The 22,638-nt window shown below is 44.9% G+C and overlaps 1 protein-coding gene across 3 annotated transcripts in view; it reads left to right on the top strand.

Annotated features, from left to right (window-relative positions):
- The first annotated feature begins 1,277 nt into the window (after nt 1–1,277).
- LOC138671609 (serine dehydratase-like) overlaps nt 1,278–22,638 on the top strand; it is a 73,181-nt gene continuing 51,820 nt past the window's right edge. For 2 of the 3 annotated variants that reach the window (XM_069759788.1, XM_069759796.1), the window contains exon 1: nt 1,278–1,425. The gene's annotated coding sequence lies outside the window, so the exon portion shown is untranslated. The remainder of the gene's footprint in view (nt 1,426–22,638) is intronic. The other variant, XM_069759794.1, reaches the window with a different exon arrangement.

Raw genomic sequence — 22,638 nt, forward strand, 5'->3', positions numbered from 1 at the left:
TAAATATCGGGTTACTAAGCGCAAGGCCGCATTTAGTAACCCTATGTTTACCCTGGTTACCATTGTAAATCTAAAAAAAAAAAACACATACTCACATTCCGGTGCCTGTCACGTCCCCCGGCGTCCGCTTCCCTGCACTCCTCCTGCATCCTGTGTCAGCGCTGGCCAGCCGTAAAGCAGAGCACAGCGGTGATGTCACCGCTCTGCTTTATGGCCGGCGCTTACACAGGATGCAGGAGGAGTGCAGGGAAGCGGACGCCGGGGACGTGACAGGCACCGGAATGTGAGTATGTGTTTTTTTTTTTTTACATTTACAATGGTAACCAGGGTAAACATCGGGTTACTAAGCGCGGCCCTGCGCTTAGTAACCCGATGTTTACCCTGGTTACCCGGGGACTTCGGCATCGTTGTTCGCTGGAGAGCTGTCTGTGTGACCGCTCTCCAGCGACTACACAAGGACTTTCCAACGATCATGGCCAGGTCGTATCGCTGGTCGTAATCGTTGGAAAATTGCTGAGTGTGACGGTATCTTAAGATTTTCACTTCCTTTCCTCTGGAATCTTGGTCTTCTTTACTTCTTCCCACAACAGATATCCTAATTGAATTATTTGGTCACCGCAGGCAGTCCAAACCTCAAAGGGAGTTTTAATTAGTTTTCTCACTTCTGAGCTATAGGCAATTTACTCTCTTCCCGTATGTTAAACATCTTAGATTGTAAGCTCTCTTTCTCCTGGAGATTTTAAGTTTTCTGTGACACAATCCAATAATAGGTTTGACCTGTAGCCCATGAGCAGGCAGAGGCTGTATTATAGACAGCATGACAGCACGTGCCTGATGTTGAAATCAGGCACGCAATCGAGACTGAGAATTCCTACAAACATTTGTGTCCCGATTAGTGGCTTGTCTATGTAGACGGCCAGACACCTGCGGAACAAGCAAAACGCTCATTGGTCAGCTGTAATGAGTTTTAAGCTTTCATCCTGTGTGACCCATATGTGCTGCTGAGATCTTCATATTCTGTGTTCATAGAATGATCATATCATTGACACTTCTATGGCAATGGAAGTACAGTTGACCTCACTAAACAGGCTATTAAATAACGATGCATTGGCTTAAATATGTAGAAGATCACGGATGTGGGTAGCCATTGAAAACACAACCTTTAAATACAGGAGTAAGTTCACTTTAAAGTGTTTTGCCAACTTGTTGAGTCATCATTAAACTTATTACACAGACCTTGCTTCTGGGAGTTACAGATTAACCCAGTCAGCAACCCTAGAGAAATCACTGTCCAGTCCCCAAGATCACTGGATTATCTCCTGCTCTTTTTCTTTTTTGATTGCCAGGATCTACTCAGGGTTTGTTTTCTCTCCGCTCAACGAATTCATTAACTAATCATTATCTCGTGTACCGGAGATAATTATGGTAAGCGCCTACAAATATTTAACAAAGAAGTTGCGCACAGCCGTGTTAAGGTTCATTTATACTGTGAGATTATCATAAACGACCATTCCTGAGAACAGGACCAGACTCGCGCTGCTGAGTACAATGGCGGCCTATGTGCATAGAAGGATCTGTTACAGAACATTCAGTGCCCATCTGACGAGGTGTCTACCTGTGTAAACTGGCTATTAAACCACTGTGATGGGTAACTGCTTAACAATCAGCGGTCATTTAATGCTGCAAAATTGGGTGGTGCAAATGCGCTCTATAGGGTTTTGCTGGAGGCTGGGGGTTTGAAGCAGATTTCACCTTCAGTAATTGCAAGGGGAGAAATCAATGCCTCACAAAGAATTGACATACTCCAGATTTGTAAAACTTCTCAGCATGTACATTTCTTCACTGACATTTTCCATGTTTAGATGAGATTTGCTGGTACCATATTAGGCAGCAAGTTATCCGCCCTTAAGTCGAAACTGAAAATGTATCCCAAATATGCAATCTGTACTCAGAAGTAGAACTTGGTAGAATTGATCAAACTAAAGGACATTTAAATCACTACTTCAATGGGTTTTTTTCAGTGCAGGAGTGAAGTTTGTAATCTAAGGCCCCTGCACCTAGTCTTATACTTAAGGTACTGTCACACTAGACGATATCGCTAGCGATCCGTGACGTTGCAGCGTCCTCGCTAGCGATATCGTCCAGTGTGACAGGCAGCAGCGATCAGGCCCCTGCTGGGAGATCGCTGGTCGGGGAAGAAAGTCCAGAACTTTATTTCATCGCTGGACTCCCCATAGACATCGCTGAATCGGCGTGTGTGACACCGATTCAGCGATGTCTTTGCTGGTAACCAGGGTAAACATCGGGTAACTAAGCGCAGGGCCGCGCTTAGTAACCCGATGTTTACCCTGGTTACCATCCTAAAAGTAAAAAAACAAACGCTACATACTTACCTACCGCTGTCTGTCCTCCAGCGCTGTGCTCTGCACTCCTCCTGCTCTGGCTGTGAGCGTCGGTCAGCCGGAAAGCAGAGCGGTGACGTCACCGCTCTGCTTTCTGGCTGCCCGGCGCTCACAGCCAGACCAGAGAAGCAGAGCGCCGAGGACAGACGGCTGTAGGTAAGTATGTAGCGTTTGTTTTTTTACTTTTTAGGATGGTAACCAGGGTAAACATCGGGTTACTAAGCGCGGCCCTGCGCTTAGTTACCCGATGTTTACCCTGGTTACCGGGGACCTCGGGATCGTTGGTCGCTGGAGAGCTGTCTGTGTGACAGCTCTCCAGCGACCAAACAGTGACGCTGCAGCGATCCGGATCGTTGTCGGTATCGCTGCAGCGTCGCTATGTGTGACGGTACCTTTACTCACCACTGTCTTCACCCTTTATTGGTGCTGCTCAAGTTCTGCGGCGCCATCTTGTGGCCGCAACTTCTGACTGACCGAAAGTCAGAAGTAATGTTCACAAGCACTTATTTTAAAGGGAACCTGTCACCACATTTGGCCAATAAGAGATATGGCCATCACCTTTCAGGGCAGTTATACAGCATTCTATAATGCTGTATATCTGCTCCCAACCTGACCTGCAAGAGAAGAGAAATAACTTTTGCTATACTCACTTGCGGGGCGGTCCGGTCCAATGGGTATTGCTTTTCTTGGTCTGGCGCCTCCCTTCTTCTTGTGATGCCGCCCTCCTGCTTGCTTCCTCTGGCTGACGCATCTGCTAAGCACCGCACTCCTGCGCAGGCGCACTTCTCTGCCCTGTTGAGGGCAGAGCAAAGTACTGCAGTGCGCAGGTGCCGGGAAAGGTCAGAGCCCCGTGCATGCGCACTGCAGTACTTTGCTCTGCTCTCGACGCGTCATCCACATGAAGCCAGCAGCAGGATGGGATCGTAAGAAGATGGGAGGTGCCGGACCAAAACCAGCGACACCCATCGGACCGGACCGTCTGTTGTGAATTCCGCTCTTGGGCTCCCTCCGGTGGTTGTAAGTGGCACTTTTGTGAGTTCTGCTCTTGGGCTCCCTCTTGTGGTTTCAAGTGGTATGGCTGCTCCTTGGATTTAGCTGTCAGCAGCTGCTTCTACTGATTGTCTTTTCTGCTCGGCTATTTATGCCTGGCTCTTTCCTTCAGCCAGTGCCACTTGTAAATGGTTCCTGGTTGGATTCACATCTCTTTGGATTTCCCTGTTATCCTGACCAGTTCAGCAAAGCTAAGTTCTTGCTTGCTCTTTTCCGTCCACAGATTGTGGACTTATCCGTTCTGTGCTTTCTATGTTTGTCCAGCTTATCATTATGAATTATCTCTGTGTTGCTGGAAGCTCTGGGAAGCAGATTTACCCTCCACACCTTTAGTCAGGTGTGGAGATTTTTGTAATCTCTGCGTGGATTTTTGTAGTGTTTTATACTGACCGCACAGTATTCCATCCTGTCCTATCTCTCTAGCTAGACTGGCCTCCTGTGCTCATCCTGGTTTCATTCTGTGTATGTCTTTTCCCTCTCCACTCAGTCATTATTTGTGGGGGGCTAATCTATCCTTTGGGGATTTTCTCTGAGGCAAGATAGTTTTCCTGCTTCTATCTTTAGGGGTAGTTAGCTCTTAGGCTGTGTCGAGGTGCCTAGGGAGAGTTAGGAGCATCCCACGGCTACTTCTAGTGTTGTGTTGAGCTTAGGGACTGCGGTCAGTACAGATACCACTTCCTTCAGAGCTCGTTCCATGTTGCTCCTAAACCTCCAGATCATAACACCGTCCCGCAGGTAAGTATAATAAAAGTTATTTTTCTTCTCTTACAGGTTGGGTTGGGGGCATATTTACAATATTATAGAATGTTGTATATCAACTCTGAAAGGTGATGGCCGCAACTCTTATTGGCCAATCCTGGTGACAGGTTCACTTGAAGGCTATAAAAGCTAGAATGAAGCTCATATAGACTTACATTGAAAATAGAATGTGAAGATGGGGACAGGTAAGTATAAGTCTAGAGTAAGAAACCTAAGATTATAAGCACCACTCCAGCGTTGGAATACAAAAAAACATGCTGCAGTGGTGTTGCTGTAATTACTCAACAGCTAAAAAAACACTGGATGATCCAGATTCAGAATAGCCTTATCTTATCTGAGTCATATTCTAGAATTTTGCCTCTGACCTTTACGAAGCTCCAGGGAGAACAACCACAATTATCTGCTTTAAACAACGTACATTACACTAACACTATTCTTAGCTGACTAGATCATAATGGTTACCATATATGTCCATTCCTATACAAAAATCATAAAAATTCCTGAAAAGTGTCCAGTTATGTTAGGCATTTTGAATGCGAATTCCTTATGTGTTTTATTGCAATCACACCATTTATGAGCCTTCATCAAGCCACATGCTGAGGGGGTCCGCTGATGCGGCTGCGAAGTGTGTCCAAAACAAAACTTAACTGCAAGGGAGAATGAGTGGATACGTTTGCAAAAAACAGTGGTGTTACTGGAAAACGTGTGTGCTCATTCGCTTATGCAAGTGGATGAGGCTTTTGCCCACACGTGGCAGACACTGCCTAAAGAGAAATAAATAACCGTGCACACAACTAGAGCGGGTGCCCGAGTAGGTTCCCACACCATTAATATATATAAAGAAACTCGGCACTCAACTTAAATGATCAAGTGGTGATTTATTGTTATCTACTGTAGTAGTATAACATTTTGGTCTTACTTCAGACCTTCTTCAGTTACCGATTACAGTGCATCTATTGGAATAGATGGACCAATAGGTTCAGTAGAGAAATGCTTGATCAGTCTGTCATAAATAGTAATGTTGGAGGGACCTGTCCATGGACATTCTGAGGGACCACCATTAGGCACTTCCAAATCCTTGTTCAAGCACAGCATTCTACTGTCCCTACACCAGGCTTTGGAAAGAAAAAGAAAGTTCCCAGCCATCCACCCACTGACCCAAACGCTAAATGGGCACATTTCCAGGCTGCTTGCAGACATGGAGGATTCCTACCGACTCATGGCGGTAGCCGTCCTCACGTGTCTAGGAAAATCACCCGTGCCCTTATCAGCGCACTTACTGAGATTGTCCACTTAATGACCAAGCATGGGCAAGCACTTGTGGCCAGAGACACTACATTTTCCAGATGGCACACTGGGTAGACATTGTGGAGGCTGGGGTTGAGTCCCTCCCTGGCACGGCACATGTAGTACCGACTCCGAGGATTGCTAGACCTATGTCTCTCAGGGTTTCCTCCACCTTCTACATCAGTTCATTCACTCCTCCGTATCCTCCATCTTCGATATGATATCTCAGAGCATGTTGTCCACATCAGCCGGAACCTGGAAGCTCTGCAGCGCTGCCTCAGCAAAGCGGCAACAGGCTCCGCTGAAGCTATTTTGTCTTGGAGGCAAACCGCACACCACAGCAGAAGGAATAATAGACCAGACAGATATGTGGCTTTCGCTGTTGAACCTACAACCAGGCATGGTCTTGTGTGATAATGGCCGTAATCTGGTGGCGGCTGTGAAGCTTGGCTGTGACATTAGTCACTATTCACGGACAGGCCGTAAGGCAGAGAAGTCAGACATTCCAGGGTCAGTACCAAGAAAGCATGTGGTAAAGTAATGGAAAAGATGAAGGCAAAAGTCAGGTCACAGTTCAGGGTCAGAATACCAGAGAACTAGTGGATAAGCAAAGGGGCAATAACAAATGGGTAGTCGAAAGGTCAGGCAGCAGTAGATCTGAACTCACCGCACAGGAATCGGGTAAACACACTAGACAGCAGAAGCTTTTGACTGGTATTGATCTGGGCCACACAGCTCACCTAAGTAGCAGGGCAATTACTATGAACAGGGAGCACCTGGAGATAATCTCTGCATCTCACGATCTCAGATAGGTCACCTGAGTTGTCAATCAAAGCACCGACAGCTGAGCATGCCCCAGCACAGGATAGGATGACAGAACTGTCTATCACTGAGTCCCAGACACATTGAGCTGAGGAATCGTGACACTGGCAAGCTCACACATGTACCATTCTTAGCCCACGTGCTCAACTTGGTAGTTCAGCGGTTTCTGAAAACCTACCCAGATTTGCCATAGCTTATGTTCAAGCTGTGTCAGCACCGGTTTCCACAGATTTGCGCAGCTGCTGTCACTCTGGCAGTGTTGCAACATTACATCCAAGTGCCAGCTCACCGATTGGTGTGCGACGTAATCATGCACTAGAACTCCTCACTGCACATTCTGGCATGGCTTTGCGAGCAGCAGATGTCAGTTGTTGAACACCAGCTCCAAGACGACCGTCTGTATTCTAGTCAGCCGCACATAACTGAAAAGTGGGCATGGATGTCTGAAATTTGTGGAGCTCTCCAAATCTTTGAGGACTCCACAGAGATGGTGAGCAGTGATTACACCATAATCAGAGCAACAGTCCATCTTATGTGCCTACTTAAACAGTCGTCAGTATACACAGCATTCTATGAACTGAAAAATAACTTTTTTATATTCACCTGCCGGGTGGTCCACTGGTCTTGGTCCAATGGTCCGGCACCTCCCATCTTCTTACAATGAGGTGATCCTGCATCATCCACACAGTCTCCTCGGCATTGCGCTCCTGTGCATTCATACTTCTCTGGCAGAGCAAAGCACTGCAGTGCGCAGGTGCTGGAAAAGGTCAAAGAGCCCCTGTACCTGTGCACTGCAGTGCTTTGCTCTGCCCTCAACAAGGCAGATAAGTATGCCTGCGCAGGAGCGGGATGCCGAGCAGACTGTGTAGGTGATGCAGGGTCGCATCATCTACAAGAAGCAAGCAGGAGGGCAGCAATTGTAGGAAGATGAGAGGCGCCGTACCAAGACCAGCGACATTCCTCTGACCAGACAGCCCCACAGGTGAGTATAATAAAAGTTATTTTTCAGTTCTTCCAGGTCGGGTTGGGGGCTTATATACAGTATTATAGAATGCTGTATATAATCCCTGAAAGGTGGTGGCCGTATCTTACAGTGCCTTGCGAAAGTATTCGCCCCCCTGGAACTTTTCAACCTTTCCCCACATATCATGCTTCAAACATAAAGATACCAAATGTAAATTTTTGGTGAAGAATCAACAACAAGTGGAACACAATTGTGAAGTTGAATGAAATTTATTGGTTATTTGAAATTTTTCTGGAAATTGAAAAACTGAAAAGTGGAGCATGGAATATTATTCTGCCCCTTTACTTTCAGTGCAGCAAACTCACTCCAGAAGTTCATTGTGGATCCCTGAATGATCCAATGTTGTCCTAAATGCCTAATGATGATAAATATAATCCACCTGTGTGTAATCAAGTCTCCGTATAAATGCACCGGCTCTGTGATAGTCTCAGGGTTCTGTTTGAAGCACAGAGAGCATCATGAAGACCAAGGAACACAACAGGTAGGTCCATGATACTGTTGTGGAGAAGTTTAAAGCCGGATTTGGATACAAAATGATTTCCAAAACTTTAAACATCCCAAGGAGCACTGTGCAAGCGACCATATTGAAATGGTAGGAGTATCATACCAATGCAAATCTACCAAGACCCGGCCGTCTCTCTAAACTTTCATCTCAAACAAGGAGAAGACTGATCAGAGATGCAGCCAAGAGGCCCATGATCACTCTGGATGAACTGCAGAGATCTACAGCTGAGGTGGGACAGTCTGTCCATAGGACAACAATCAGTCGTACACTGCACAAATCTGGCCTTTATGGAGGAGTGGCAAGAAGAAAGCCATTTCTCAAAGATATTCATAAAAAGTGTTGTTTAAAGTTTGCAAGCCACATGGGAGACATACCAAACATGTGGAAGAAGGTGCTCTGGTAAGATGAAACCAAAATCGAACTTTTTGGCAACAATGCCAAACGATATGTTTAGTGTAAAGGCAACAAAGCTCATCACACTGAACACACCATCCCCACTGTCAAAAATGGTGGTGGCAGCATCATGGTTTGCGCCTGCTTTTCTTCAGCAGAGACAGGGAAGATGGCTAAAATTGATGGGAAGATGGATGGAGCCAAATACAGGACCAACCACTCTTGAAGAAAACCTGTTGGAGTCTGCAAAAGACCTGAGACTGGGATGGAGATTTGTTTTCCAACAAGACAATGATCCCAAACATAAAGCATAATCTACAATGGAATGGTTCACAAATAAATGTATCCAGGTGTTAGAATGGCCAAGTCAAAATCCAGACCTCAATCCAATCGATAATGTGTGGAAAGAGCTGAAAACTGCTGTTCACAAACGATCTTCATCCAACCTCGCTGAGCTCGAGCTGTTTGCCAAGGAAAAATGGGCAAGAATTTCAGTCTCTCGATGTACAAAACTGATAGAGAGATACCCCAAGCGACTTGCAGCTGTAATCACAGCAAAAGGTGGCACAACAAAGTATTAAGTTAAAGGGGCCGAATAATATTGCACGCCAATATTTGCACAAAAATTTTAAAATAACCAATAAATTTTGTTCAACTTCATAATTGTGTTCCACTTGTTGTTGATTGTTCACCAAAAATTTACATGAGGTATCTTTATATTTGAAGCATGATATGTGGGAAAAGGTTGAAAAGTTCCAGGGAGCAAATACTTTCGCAAGGCACTGTATATCGGCCAAAACTGCTGACAGGTTCCCTTTAAGTTATATATTTTTTTTAATAAATCCTTTTAAAATGTTCCCTTATTTAGAAGTCATTATACAAAGGATTCTTAATTTTTTTTCCCTGTAAACTCCAATTTCTTGTTGATTTTGAAGATTTTATTGTCAGTCCTTAAATGGAGTAAAACTGTGACACCATTTTTCTCAGCAACGATTTGGGAGACAGATGCATAGATGCTTACAGGGGTCTTCCCCATGCTGTTCTCCTTCTATTCAGCATTTTTTTCCATCCATTTCAACATTTTCACTGCCCCCCAAGACCTTGTAGGGTTTGTCGGAAAAATGCTCAGATTTCCCATTGACTCCCATTATACTCATTACTCAAAACGAGCATTCTAGCATTAGGAATTGCTTGGTTCGAGTAACGAGCATCAAAGCATTTTAGTATGATATATTGTTTATACAGAGTATAAGGGTATGTGTCCACGGGGTGTAATGGCTGTGCTTTGGACGCAGCGGATACCCTGCTCCGCCCAAAGCGCCGCCCCCCTTTGTACACGCGGTGATTCCGCATGTGTTCATTGAACATCCATGGGATGCTAAGAACTTCCCTGTGGCCCGAGTGGTCATAGACTCAAACTGTGGTACTGAGTCCCATGTGGTGGGCGTAGTCAAGGACCTATTGCACCCTATTATAATAGAGTGGGACTTTGCATTATTTTGGGACTTGTGGGGGAAAGAGACTACGCCTGGTTGTCTGGACAAAAGCCAGGTCCCACCAAAGAAACCTCATTGCAGGCCACAGCTGACGGGTTTACTTTTTGTGTCCTTGTTGGCGATGAGGATGAAGACGCATCCCCAAGGGCCAACATCCCTGAGCTGGAGGTGTCCGGGGAAGCTTTGGAACCACTCAACTCAGGAATTTAACTGTAAAAGGGGCGTTTGACAATGTGACGGTGCTTAATGGTGTTGCTCAAGAGTCAAGGGCTGACATGAATTGCACATACTTTGTTGTAAATTTTGAGTTACTCTACAGGGTCACTCAGCTGAGAGGGGAGGTAGTTGAGCAGTTACTGGTGCCTGGGCCATATAGACACTGGGTTTTAGAGATGGCCCATAGGCATGTGTTAGGTGGTTACCTGGTCGTGGAAAAAACTCAGGAACGGATTCTCCAGAGATTCTATTGACCCGGATGTCACTGAGAAATCCTAAACTATTGTAGGTCATGTCCCACCTGCCAGCTGACCTCCCCAGTGGCCCACTTTCATAACCCCTTAGTGCCGTTGCCTGTTATTGAGGTGCCCTTCTATCGACCCCTGGTAGAGTCCGCCAGAGGGCATCAGTATATCTTGGTGGTACTAGACTATGCTATGTGATACTTGGAGGCCATTCCACTATGTAACTCCATCAAGTGTATCGCCTGAGAATTGGTCCATATCTTCTCTAGAACAGGGCTGCCTAAAGATATCCTGATGGACCAAGGGATCCTGTTTATGTCAAAAGTTAAGAAGGAGTTGTGCAAAACCCTGCAAGTCATCCAACTTCAGACCTCAGTCTACCATCCGCAGACTGATGGCTTGGTAGAAAGTCTGAATAAAACCTTGAAGGCCATGTTAAAGAAGATCATAGAGAAGTACTTCCGGGACTGGGAATGTCCACTACCATACCTTCTATTCTCCACCAGAGAACTCCCACAGGCCTTGACTGGATTCTCCCTTTTGAACTTTTGTATGGCCAACACCTCCATGGGCATAGCAAAAGAGACATGGGAGGTGGAGTCTACACCCTACCGTAGTGTAATTGAGCATGTGTCCCAGTTGCAAGAGAGGATTGCCAAGGTGATGCCCATTGTGAGAGAATATCTCCTCAAAGCACAAGAGGCGCAGTCGAGGGTGGACAATAGGTGGGCGAGGGTGAGATACTTCAACCCTGGGGTTCAAATACTGGTGCTGGTACCTATGGTAGAACACAAATTCCTGGCCAAGTGGCAGGGCTCTACGAAATAGATGAAAAGGTTGGGGATGTCAACTATAAAAGTCCACCAATCAGGGAGAAGGAAGAACTACCAGGTATACCACGTCAACCTGATTAAGTCGTGGTGAGATAGGGAGCCCATAGAAGCTCCATGTTTGGTGGCCAAGCCTGAAGCTGACATGGGAGAAGTCAAGGTGGCAGAGACGCTGTCAGGTACCCAAAAGCAACAATGCCGAGAGTTACAACAGTGGAACAGAGACCTGTTTTCGGAACTGTCAGGTTGTACAATAGTCATAGAGCATGAGGTTCTGGCGGAGCCTCATGTCCGGGTCAACTTGAACCCATATCGGATTCCTGAAGCCCGTTGAGAGGTGATCTCGAAAGAGGTAAAGCGCATGCTGAGCCTGGGAGTCATCGACGAGTCCAAGAGTCGCTGATCCAGTCCAATAATAATAATAATAAATAACGTTACATTTTAGAGAGAACTTGTACAGACAATAAAAGACATTCCAGCATAGCAATAATCACATAAATCAACAGATAACAAGAGGAATGAGGGCCCTGCTCACAAGCTTACAATCTATGAATAGCCTTAATACCGAAATCAGATGGAGATGGAGAATGGCGATTTTGTAATGACTTTAGGGTGCTTAACCCCTTCATGACCTTGGGATTTTTCATTTTTCCGTGTTCATTTTTCACTCCCCTCCTTCCCAGAGCCATAACTTTTTTATTTTTCCGTGAATTTGGCCATGTGAGGGCTTATTTTTTGCGGGACGAGTTTTACTTTTGAACGACATCATTGGTTTTAGCATGTCGTGTACTAGAAAACGGGAAAAAAATTCCAAGTGCGGTGAAATTGCAAAAAAAGTGCAATCCCACACTTGTTTTTTGTTTGGCATTTTTGCTAGGTTCACTAAATGCTAAAACTGACCTGACATTATGATTCTCCAGCTCAGTACGAGTTCATAGACACCTAACATGACTAGGTTATTTTTTATCTAAGTGGTGAAAAAAAATTCCAAACTTTGCTAAAAAAAAAAAAAATTGCACCATTTTCCGATACTCGTAGCGTCTCCATTTTTCGTGATCTGGGGTCGGTTGCGGGCTTATTTTTTGCGTGCCAAGATGACGTTTTTAATGATAGCATTTTGGTGCAGATACGTTCTTTTGATCGCCCGTTATTGCATTTTAATGCAATGTCGCGGCGACCTAAAAAACGTAATTCTGGCGTTTCGAATTTTTTTCTCGCTACGCCGTTTAGCGATCAGGTTAATGCTTTTTTTTAATTGATAGATCAGGCGATTCTGAGCGCGGCGATACCAAATATGTGTAGATTTGATTTTTTTTTATTGATTTATTTTGATTGGGGCGAAAGGGGGGTGATTTAAACTTTTATATTTTTTTTATTTTTTTCACTTTTTTTTCACTTTTTTTTTTACTTTTGCCATGCTTCAATAGCCTCCATGGGAGGCTAGAAGCAGGCACAACGCGATCGGCTCTGCTACATAGCAGCGATCTGCTGATCGCTGCTATGTAGCAGAAATGGAGGTGTGCTGTGAGCGCCGACCACAGGGTGGCGCTCACAGCCACCGGTCATCAGTAACCATAGAGGTCTCAAGGACCTCTATGGTTACTATGGAGACGCATCGCCGACCCCCGATCATGTGACGGGGTCGGCGATGACGTCATTTCCGGCCGCCCGGCCGGATGCGGTAGTTGAATGCCGCTGTCTGCGATTGACAGCGGCATTTAACTAGTTAATAGGTGCGGGCAGATCGCGATTCTGCCCGCACCTATTGCGGGCACATGTCAGCTGTTCAAAACAGCTGACATGTCCCGGCTTTGATGCGGGCTCACCGCGGAGCCCTGCATCAAAGCAGGGGATGTGACCTCGGACGTACTATCCCGTCCAAGGTCAGATAGGGGTTAATAAGGTCTCTTTATTTGATACATACCCAATGCCCATGTCGATGAGTTAATTAAGAGGCTAGGGTCGGCTCGGTACATCACTACTTTTGACCTCACAAAAGGGTATTGGCAAATCCTCATGTCACAAGACGCCAAGGAGAACACTGCCTTTTCAACGCCAGATGGATGCTTCCAATACACTAAGATGCTGTTTGGGTTACAAGGCACTCCAGCCATATTTCAGAGAGCCATTGACCGAATCCTATCTCCCCACAAGAGGTACGCAGCGGCCTACCTGGACGACATTGTGATCTTCAGCCAGGATTGGGGAAGCCATCTGAGCAAGTTCCAGGTGATACTTGATGCTCTACGGAAGCTCTACATAAAGCCAAAGAAATGTGCCTTGGGTATGGAGGAGGCTAAATACTTGGGCTGTGTTGTAGGCAGGGGCAAAATAAAGCCCCAGATAAATATAGTTGAGGAGATCCAAAGTTGGCCACAACCCCTCTCAAAGAAGCATGTCAGAGCTTTCCTGGGCATTGTGGGCTATTACCGCCGGTTTATCCCAAACTTCGTCATGGTAGCAGCCTCTCAAGACAGAAAGTTGGCTATGGCTAAGTGGTCTCCAGATGCTGAGATGGCCTTTTAGGAACTGAAGCTGGCCCTGTGTAAACAGATGATGCTGGTGGCACCAGATTTCTACAAGGAGTTTGTGGTCCAGACGGACGCTTTGGATGTCGGGCTGGGCGCTGTCTTATCTCACGAGGTGAACGGGTAAGAGCACCCCATAATGTATCTGAGTTGGAAGTTGTCATCCTGCGAGAATAATTACTACATAGTAGAGAAGGATTGTTTGGCCATCAAGTGGGCATTAGACACTTTAAGATACTACCTCTTAGGCAGGAAATTCAGATTAGTGTCAGACCATGCACCACTGAAGTGAATGAGGGAGAAGAAAGAGAACAATGCCCGAGTGACTTCAAGATTTTAACTTCCATGAGGAGCATAGGCCAGGGAAACTGCATGGCAATACTGATGCTCTGTCGAGAGTCCATTGTTGGTTGGCAGAAGGTGCCAAGCCCCCGCGGCTTTGGGCAGAGTGGGATGTATGAGCCGGCCGTCGGATGGGTCCTTGAGGGGAGATATGTGTCATCGTGGTTATTAGTCGTGGTGATGTGAGCTCGAAAGCAGGCTCCAGCACGTATAGCACCGAAAGAGTTCTTAAGCCATTCCAGGGCTGGGTTTAAGGAACAGTCATAAGAGATGGGTGGGAATGACTGCTCACGTATACCTACCCCAGGGGCGTGGTCTAGCAAATATAATGGAGATCGACTGTCTCCTTCAGTGTCTGGACCTGAAGATATGTGGATCTCCTGTGTGTTGGTTTATGCTAAAACCTAAAGAACAGGACACTATCCTGAGCGGGCGGACCCGCTGTATTGTATGGACATTTTACTTTCTGTCTTCACCTTGTGCTGGAAAAGGCTGTTTTTTTGTTTGCTATCCTGAGAAGTTTATGAACTGTAAATATACTTGCCTGGACATTTCAGCAATACCATTTCCTGTGCCTACCTCAACATTGGCTAGGAGAGTATAAATCCCTACAATGTGTACATATGATAGGATCAAACATATTTGTCCTCAATTTCGCCTCTAGGATTAGCAAAAAATACCTAAATAGCTAGTATAATATTGCTATAAGATTTGCAGAGTATTAAATTTTTCTCAATAACCTTAGCAAAGCATCTACTAATGGATTACCACCTTGTTATTTGTGGTTGAGTGTTTCAATTATTAATTGTTCCAGTAGAACTCCATTCTTAGCTCACCTGATAAGTCTCATTTGCTGGCACATGTCTTATGTTTTCCACAACTCCTTTTATGATTCCAGCCAATATTATATTTATAGTGCCAGGCACCATAGTTTACCTGCTTAGTGGTATCCACTGTTGCCTCCTAAAGTTCATGCACAGTTCCTGTACAGGGCCAATGATTAAATCATTGTGTGGGTACTGCAATACAGTTCATCGTTTTTTACCTTCCTGACCAGATTTTATAATTCTGACCAGCATCACTTTACGTTGTAGTAAATCTGGAATGCTTCAACAAATTCCAGTGATTTTCACATTGTTTTTCGTGACATATTGTACTTTGTCGGTCGTAAATTTAGGTACAATGTTTTTGCGTTTTGTATATGGATATATTGGAAGTTAGGCGAAAATTTAGCAATTTTCAAATTTTAAATTTTTAAATCCTAAATCCAGTTAGTCATAAAGTAGAAAATAATTTATGAATAACATTTCCCACGTTTAATTTACATCTGCAAATATTTTTTTTTGGTTAGGAAGTAGTTAGAAAGGTTAAAAGCTGATCAGAAATTTCTAATTTTTCCAACAAGATGATGGGACCCCATTACGTTTGAAGTGACCATGTAACAGAAAATACCCAAAAGTTCAACCATTTTAAAAACTGCACCCATCAAAGTGCTTAAAACCACATTCAATAAGTTTATTAACACTTTAGGTGCTTTACAGGAATTGAAGCAATGTGGAAGGAAAAAATGAACATTATAATTTTTCCCACAAAGATTTTCCTTTAGCCCCAAATTTTGCATTTTAAAAGAGTATCAGGATAAAATGGAACACACAATTTGTTGGGCAATTTCTCCTGAATACGCTGATACTCCATATGTGGTGAAAATATACTGTTTGGGAGCATAGCAAGGCTCAGGGAAGGCACACCATTTAACTTATGGAGTTCAAAATTTGCTGAAATAGATAGAGGACTCCATGTTGTGTTTGCAGAACCCCTGATGTCCCTAAGCAGTGGAGGTTCCGCACAAGTGACCCCATTTAGGAACCTATACCCCATATGGAATTTATCGAGAGGTGAGGTGAGCACCTTGAACCCACAGGTGCTTCACAGAATCTTATAATGTTGAGCTGTGAAAATGAAAAAATTAAATTTTTCCCACAAAAATGTTGGTTTATCTCCAAATATTTTATTTTTACAAGGTTCACAGGAGAAAATTGATCATCAAAAATTGTTGTGCAATTTCTCCTGAGTGCATCGATATTTCATATGTGGAGGAAAACTACTATTTTGGCACATGGCAGGGCTCAGAAGGGAAGGAGCGCCATTTTACTTTTTAAATGCAAAATCAGCTGCAATAGATCGTGAACATCATGTTGCGTTTGCAGAGCCTTGTGCCTAAACAGTGGAAACCCCTTACAAGTGACCCCATTTTGGAAACTAGGTCCCTCAAGGAATTTATCTGATAGTGTGGTGAGGACCTTGAACACACAACTGCTTCTCAGAATTTTATAACTTTGCGCTGTCAAAATGAAAAAATACATTTCTCCCATGAACCTGTTAGTTAAGCCCCAAGCTTTTCATTTTCACAAGAGAAACATGATAACATGGACTGTACAATGTGTTGTGCATTTTCTCCTGAAGACACCGATACCCCATATATGGTGAAAAACTATTGTTTGGGCACATGGCAGGGCTCGGAAGGGAAGGAGCACCAATTGAATTCTTGGAGCGCAATTTTGGCTGGAATAGATTGTGGTTGCTATGTCACATTTGAAGAGCGCCCGATATGGTATAACAGCAGATACCCTCACAAGTGACCCCATTTTGGACCTATACCTCTTGAAGGATTCATATAAGGGCATAGTAAACATTTTTAACCCTCAGGCGATTTACAGAATTCCATAGCACTGGGCTGAGTCAATGGAAAAGTACAATTTTTTCCACTAAAATGTTGCTTTGGCCCTGAGTTTTCAATTTTCAAATGTGATAATATGAGCAAATAAACAGTACAATTAGTTACACAATTTCTCCTGAGTGTGCCAATACCCCATATGTGGTTGAAAACTACTTTTGAGTCAATGTGCAAACCTCATGAGGCAAGGAGCACCATATTGTAGCGCAGAATTTGCTGGAATGGTTTGAGGGTGCCATGTCACATTGGAAGAGGCCCTGAGGTGGCAGAACAGCAGAACACCCCTCCCCCATAAGTGACCTAATTTTACAAACTACACCTCTCATTGAATTCATCTAGTGGTGTAGCGATCTGTTGTGAATTCCGCTCTTGGGCTCCCTCTGGTGGTTGTAAGTAGCATTTTTGTGAGTTCTGCTCTTTGGCTCCCTCCTGTGGTTTTTAGTGGTATAGCTGCTTCTTGGATTTAGCTTCAGCAGCTGTTTTCACTGATCGTCTTTCTGGCTCGGCTATATTAGTCTGGCCTTATCCCTCATTCAATGCCAGTTGTCAATTGTTCCTGCCTGGAGTCATTGCTCTTAGGACTTTCCTGACACTCTGACCAGTTCATCAAAGCTAAGTCCTTGCTTGTCCTTTTGCGGTTCTCTTGTTGTGGACTTTGTTGTTCAGCACTTTCTTGTTTTTGTTCATTTGTCCAGCTTTTCAGTATGGATCTATTCAGCTAAGCTGGAAGCTCTGGGCAGCAGAGTTTGCCCTCCACACCTTTAGTCAGGTGTGGAGATTTTTGCATTTCTCTGCGGTGGACTTTTTCTAGTTTTTATTACTGACCGCACAGCGTTCTGTCCTGTACTATTTTCTATCTAGCTAGAAGTGGCCTCCTGTGCTAAATCTTGTTTCATACTACGTATGTCATTTCCTTCTCCTCTCACAGTCATTATTTGTGGGGGGCTAATCTATCCTTTGGGGATTTTCTCTGAGGCAAGATAGTTTTCCTGCTTCTATCTTTAGGGGTAGTTAGCTCTTAGGCTGTGACGAGATGCCTAGGCAGAGTTAGGAGCATTCCACGGCTACTTCTAGTGTTGTGTTGAGCTTAGGGACTGCGGTCAGTATAGTTGCCACCTGCTCAGAGCTAGACGCATGTCGCTCCTTAATCACCAGATCATAACAGTACAACTGGCCAAAAAATGAGCTGAATGCCTCTCAAAAGAAGGAAGAGAAAAAGAGTTCTGAGCCATTTTTTTTTCTTTAGTTTGTTTTGTCTTTTTCCTTCCTCTTGATCTCTGGGTGATTCGGGATTTGGATGCAGGCATGGATGTTCAGGGTTTGTTTTCTCGTGTGGATCAGCTTGCTGCAAGAGTACAGAGTATTCAAGATTATGTGGTTCAGACTCCGGCCTTAGAGCCTAGAATTCCTACTCCGGATTTGTTTTACGGGGATAGATCTAAGTTTTTGAACTTTAAAAATAATTGCAAATTGTTTTTTGCTCTGAAACCCCGTTCCTCTGGTGACCCCATTCAGCAAGTAAAGATAGTTATTTCTCTACTGCGTGGCGACCCTCAGGACTGGGCATTCTCACTTGAGTCAGGGAATCCGGCATTGCTTAATGTAGATGCATTTTTTCAATCGCTCGGATTATTGTATGACGAACCTAACTCTGTAGAGCATGCTGAGAAAACACCGTTGGCCCTGTGTCAGGGTCAGGAAGCCGCAGAATTATACTGCCAGAAATTTAGAAAATGGTCTGTGCTCACTAAATGGAATGAGGAGGCTCTGGCAGCAATTTTCAGAAAGGGTCTTTCTGAAGCCCTTAAAGATGTTATGGTGGGGTTTCCCACGCTTGTTGGTTTGAGCGAATCTATGTCTCTGGCCATTCAGATTGATCGGCGCCTGCGCGAACGCAAAGTGGTGCACCATATTGCAGTGTCCTCTGAGCAAAGTCCTGAGCCCATGCAATGTGATAGGATTTTGACTAGAGCGGAACAGAGGGGATACAGACGTCAGAATGGGCTGTGTTTTTACTGTGGTGATTCTGCTCATACTATTTCTGATTGCCCTAAGTGTATTAAGAGGGTCGCTAGATGTGTTACCATTAGTACTGTGCAGCCTAAGTTTCTCCTGTCTGTGACCCTGATTTGCTCATTGTCATCTTTTTCTGTCATGGCATTTGTGGATTCAGGCGCTGCTCTGAACTTAATGGACTTAGAATTCGCTAGGCGCTGTGGTTTTTCTTTGCAGCCTTTGCAGAGTCCCATACCCTTGAGGGGTATTGATGCTACACCATTGGCCAAGAATAAACCTCAGTACTGGACGCAGATGACTATGTACACGGCTCCTGCACATCAGGAGGATTGTCGTTTTCTGGTGTTGCATAATTTACATGATGTTGTTGTATTGGGTTTTCCATGGTTACAAGTACACAATCCAGTGCTGGATTGGAAATCAATGTCTGTGACTAGTTGGGGTTGTCAAGGGGTACATAGTGACGTTCCTTTGATGTCAATTTCCTCTTCCCCCTCTTCTGATGTTCCTGAATTTTTGTTAGATTTCCAGGATGTATTCGATGAGCCCAAGTCCAGTTCCCTTCCTCCACATAGGGACTGTGATTGTGCTATTGACTTGATTCCTGGCTGTAAGTTCCCTAAGGGCCGACTTTTCAACCTGTCTGTGCCAGAGCATGCCGCCATGCGGAGCTATGTTAAGGAGTCTTTAGAGAAGGGGCATATTCGGCCGTCTTCGTCACCATTGGGAGCGGGATTCTTTTTTGTTGCCAAGAAGGATGGCTCCTTGAGACCCTGTATTGATTATCGCCTTCTTAATAAGATCACGGTCAAATTCCAATACCCTTTACCTTTGCTCTCTGATTTGTTTGCTAGGATTAAGGGGGCTAGTTGGTTTACCAAGATTGACCTTCGAGGGGCATATAATCTTGTTCGTATTAAACAGGGTGACGAATGGAAGACTGCATTTAATACGCCCGAAGGCCATTTTGAATACCTTGTGATGCAATTTGGGCTCTCTAATGCTCCATCTGTGTTCCAGTCTTTCATGCATGATATTTTCCGCAATTATCTTGACAAATTCTTGATTGTGTATTTGGATGATATTTTGATTTTTTCCGATGATTGGGAGTCTCATGTGAAGCAGGTCAGGATGGTATTCCAGATCCTTCGTGATAATGCTCTATTTGTGAAGGGGACTAAGTGCCTATTTGGAGTTCAGAAGGTCTCTTTTTTGGGGTTTATTTTTTCTCCTTCGTCTATAGAAATGGATCCTGTTAAGGTCCAAGCCATTCATGACTGGATTCAACCCACATCTGTGAAGAGCCTTCAGAAATGTTTGGGCTTTGCTAATTTTTATCACCGTTTCATTGTCAACTTCTCTAGTGTGGTTAAACCCCTGACCAATTTGACGAAGAAAGGCGCTGATGTGACTAATTGGTCCTCTGAGGCTGTTGAGGCCTTTCAGGAGCTTAAACGCTGATTTACTTCTGCCCCTGTGTTGTGTCAACCGGATGTTTCTCTTCCTTTTCAGGTTGAGGTTGACGCTTCTGAGATTGGGGCAGGGGCCGTTTTGTCACAGAGGAATTCTAATGGTTTCTTGATGAAGCCATGTGCCTTCTTTTCCTGAAAGTTTTCGCCTGCGGAACGCAATTATGATGTTGGCAATCGGGAGTTGTTGGCTATGAAGTGGGCATTTGAGGAGTGGCGACATTGGCTTGAGGGAGCCAAGCACCGCATTGTGGTCTCGACCGATCATAAGAATTTGATTTACCTTGAGTCGGCCAAGCGGCTGAACCCTAGACAGGCTCGGTGGTCCCTGTTTTTCTCTCGTTTTGATTTTGTGGTCTCGTATCTTCCAGGATCTAAGAATGTTAAGGCGGATGCCCTCTCTAGGAGTTTTTTGCCGGATTCTCCTGGAGTCCTTGAGCCGGTTGGCATTCTTAAGGAAGGGGTGATTCTTTCTGCCATCTCCCCTGATTTGCGGCGGGTGCTTCAGGAATTTCAGGCTGATAGGCCTGACCGCTGTCCTGTGGGAAAGCTGTTTGTTCCTGACAGATGGACGAGTAAAGTGATTTCTGAGGTCCATTGTTCAGTGTTGGCTGGTCATCCTGGGATTTTTGGTACCAGAGATTTGGTTGCTAGGTCCTTTTGGTGGCCTTCCTTGTCGCGCGATGTCCGTGCTTTTGTGCAGTCCTGTGGGACTTGCGCCCGAGCCAAGCCTTGCTGTTCCCGCGCTAGTGGGTTGCTTTTGCCTTTGCCCGTCCCGGAGAGGCCTTGGACGCATATTTCCATGGATTTTATTTTGGATCTTCCTGTGTCCCAGAGGATGTCTGTTATCTGAGTGGTTTGTGACCGGTTCTCTAAAATGGTCCATTTGGTACCTTTGCCTAAATTGCCTTCCTCCTCTGATTTGGTTCCATTGTTTTTTCAGCATGTGGTTCGTTTGCATGGCATTCCGGAGAATATTGTGTCTAACAGAGGTTCCCAGTTTGTTTCCAGGTTTTGGCGGTCCTTTTGTGCTAGGATGGGTATTGATTTGTCTTTTTCTTCGGCGTTCCATCCTCAGACCAATGGCCAAACTGAGCGAACTAATCAGACCTTGGAAACCTATTTGAGATGCTTTGTGTCTGCTGATCATGATGATTGGGTGACTTTCTTGCCGTTGGCCGAGTTTGCCCTTAATAATCGGGCCAGTTCGGCTACTTTGGTTTCGCCTTTCTTTTGTAATTTTGGTTTCCATCCTCGTTTTTCTTCAGGGCAGGTTGAGCCTTCTGATTGTCCTGGTGTTGATTCTGTGATGGACAGGTTACAGCAGATTTGGACTCATGTGGTAGACAATTTGACGTTGTCCCAGGAAAAGGCTCAGCGTTTTGCTAACCGCCGTCGGTGTGTTGGTCCTCGGCTTTGTGTGGGGGATTTGGTTTGGTTGTCCTCTCGTCATGTTCCTATGAAGGTTTCTTCCCCTAAGTTCAAGCCTCGTTTTATTGGTCCTTATAAGATTTCTGAGATTATCAATCCTGTGTCTTTTCATTTGGCCCTTCCAGCCTCTTTTGCCATCCACAATGTTTTCCATAGATCTTTGTTGCGGAGATATGTGGTGCCCGTTGTTCCATCTGTTGATCCTCCTGCCCCGGTGTTGGTTGAGGGGGAGTTGGAATATGTGGTTGAGAAAATTTTGGATTCTCGTTTTTCGAGGCGGAACCTTCAGTATCTTGTCAAGTGGAAGGGTTATGGCCAGTAGGATAATTCTTGGGTTCTTGCCTCCGATGTTCATGCCGCCGATTTGGTTCGTGCTTTTCATTTGGCTCATCCTGATCGGCCTGGGGGCTCTGGTGAGGGTTCGGTGACCCCTCCTTAATGGGGGGGTACTGTTGTGAATTCCGCTCTTGGGCTCCCTCTGGTGGTCGTAAGTAGCATTTTTGTGAGTTCTGCTCTTTGGCTCCCTCCTGTGGTTTTTAGTGGTATGGCTGCTTCTTGGATTTAGCTTCAGCAGCTGTTTTCGCTGATCGTCTTTCTGGCTCGGCTATATTAGTCTGGCCTTATCCCTCATTCAATGCCAGTTGTCAATTGTTCCTGCCTGGAGTCATTGCTCTTAGGACTTTCCTGACACTCTGACCAGTTCATCAAAGCTAAGTCCTTGCTTGTCCTTTTGCGGTTCTCTTGTTGTGGACTTTGTTGTCCAGCACTTTCTTGTTTTTGTTCATTTGTCCAGCTTTTCAGTATGGATCTATTCAGCTAAGCTGGAAGCTCTGGGCAGCAGAGTTTGCCCTCCACACCTTTAGTCAGGTGTGGAGATTTTTGCATTTCTCTGCGGTGGACTTTTTCTAGTTTTTATTACTGACCGCACAGCGTTCTGTCCTGTACTATTTTCTATCTAGCTAGAAGTGGCCTCCTGTGCTTAATCTTGTTTCATACTACGTATGTCATTTCCTTCTCCTCTCACAGTCAATATTTGTGGGGGGCTAATCTATCCTTTGGGGATTTTCTCTGAGGCAAGATAGTTTTCCT

The sequence above is a fragment of the Ranitomeya imitator genome, chromosome 1 (assembly GCF_032444005.1).
Source record: "Ranitomeya imitator isolate aRanImi1 chromosome 1, aRanImi1.pri, whole genome shotgun sequence".
Lineage (NCBI taxonomy): Eukaryota > Metazoa > Chordata > Amphibia > Anura > Dendrobatidae > Ranitomeya > Ranitomeya imitator.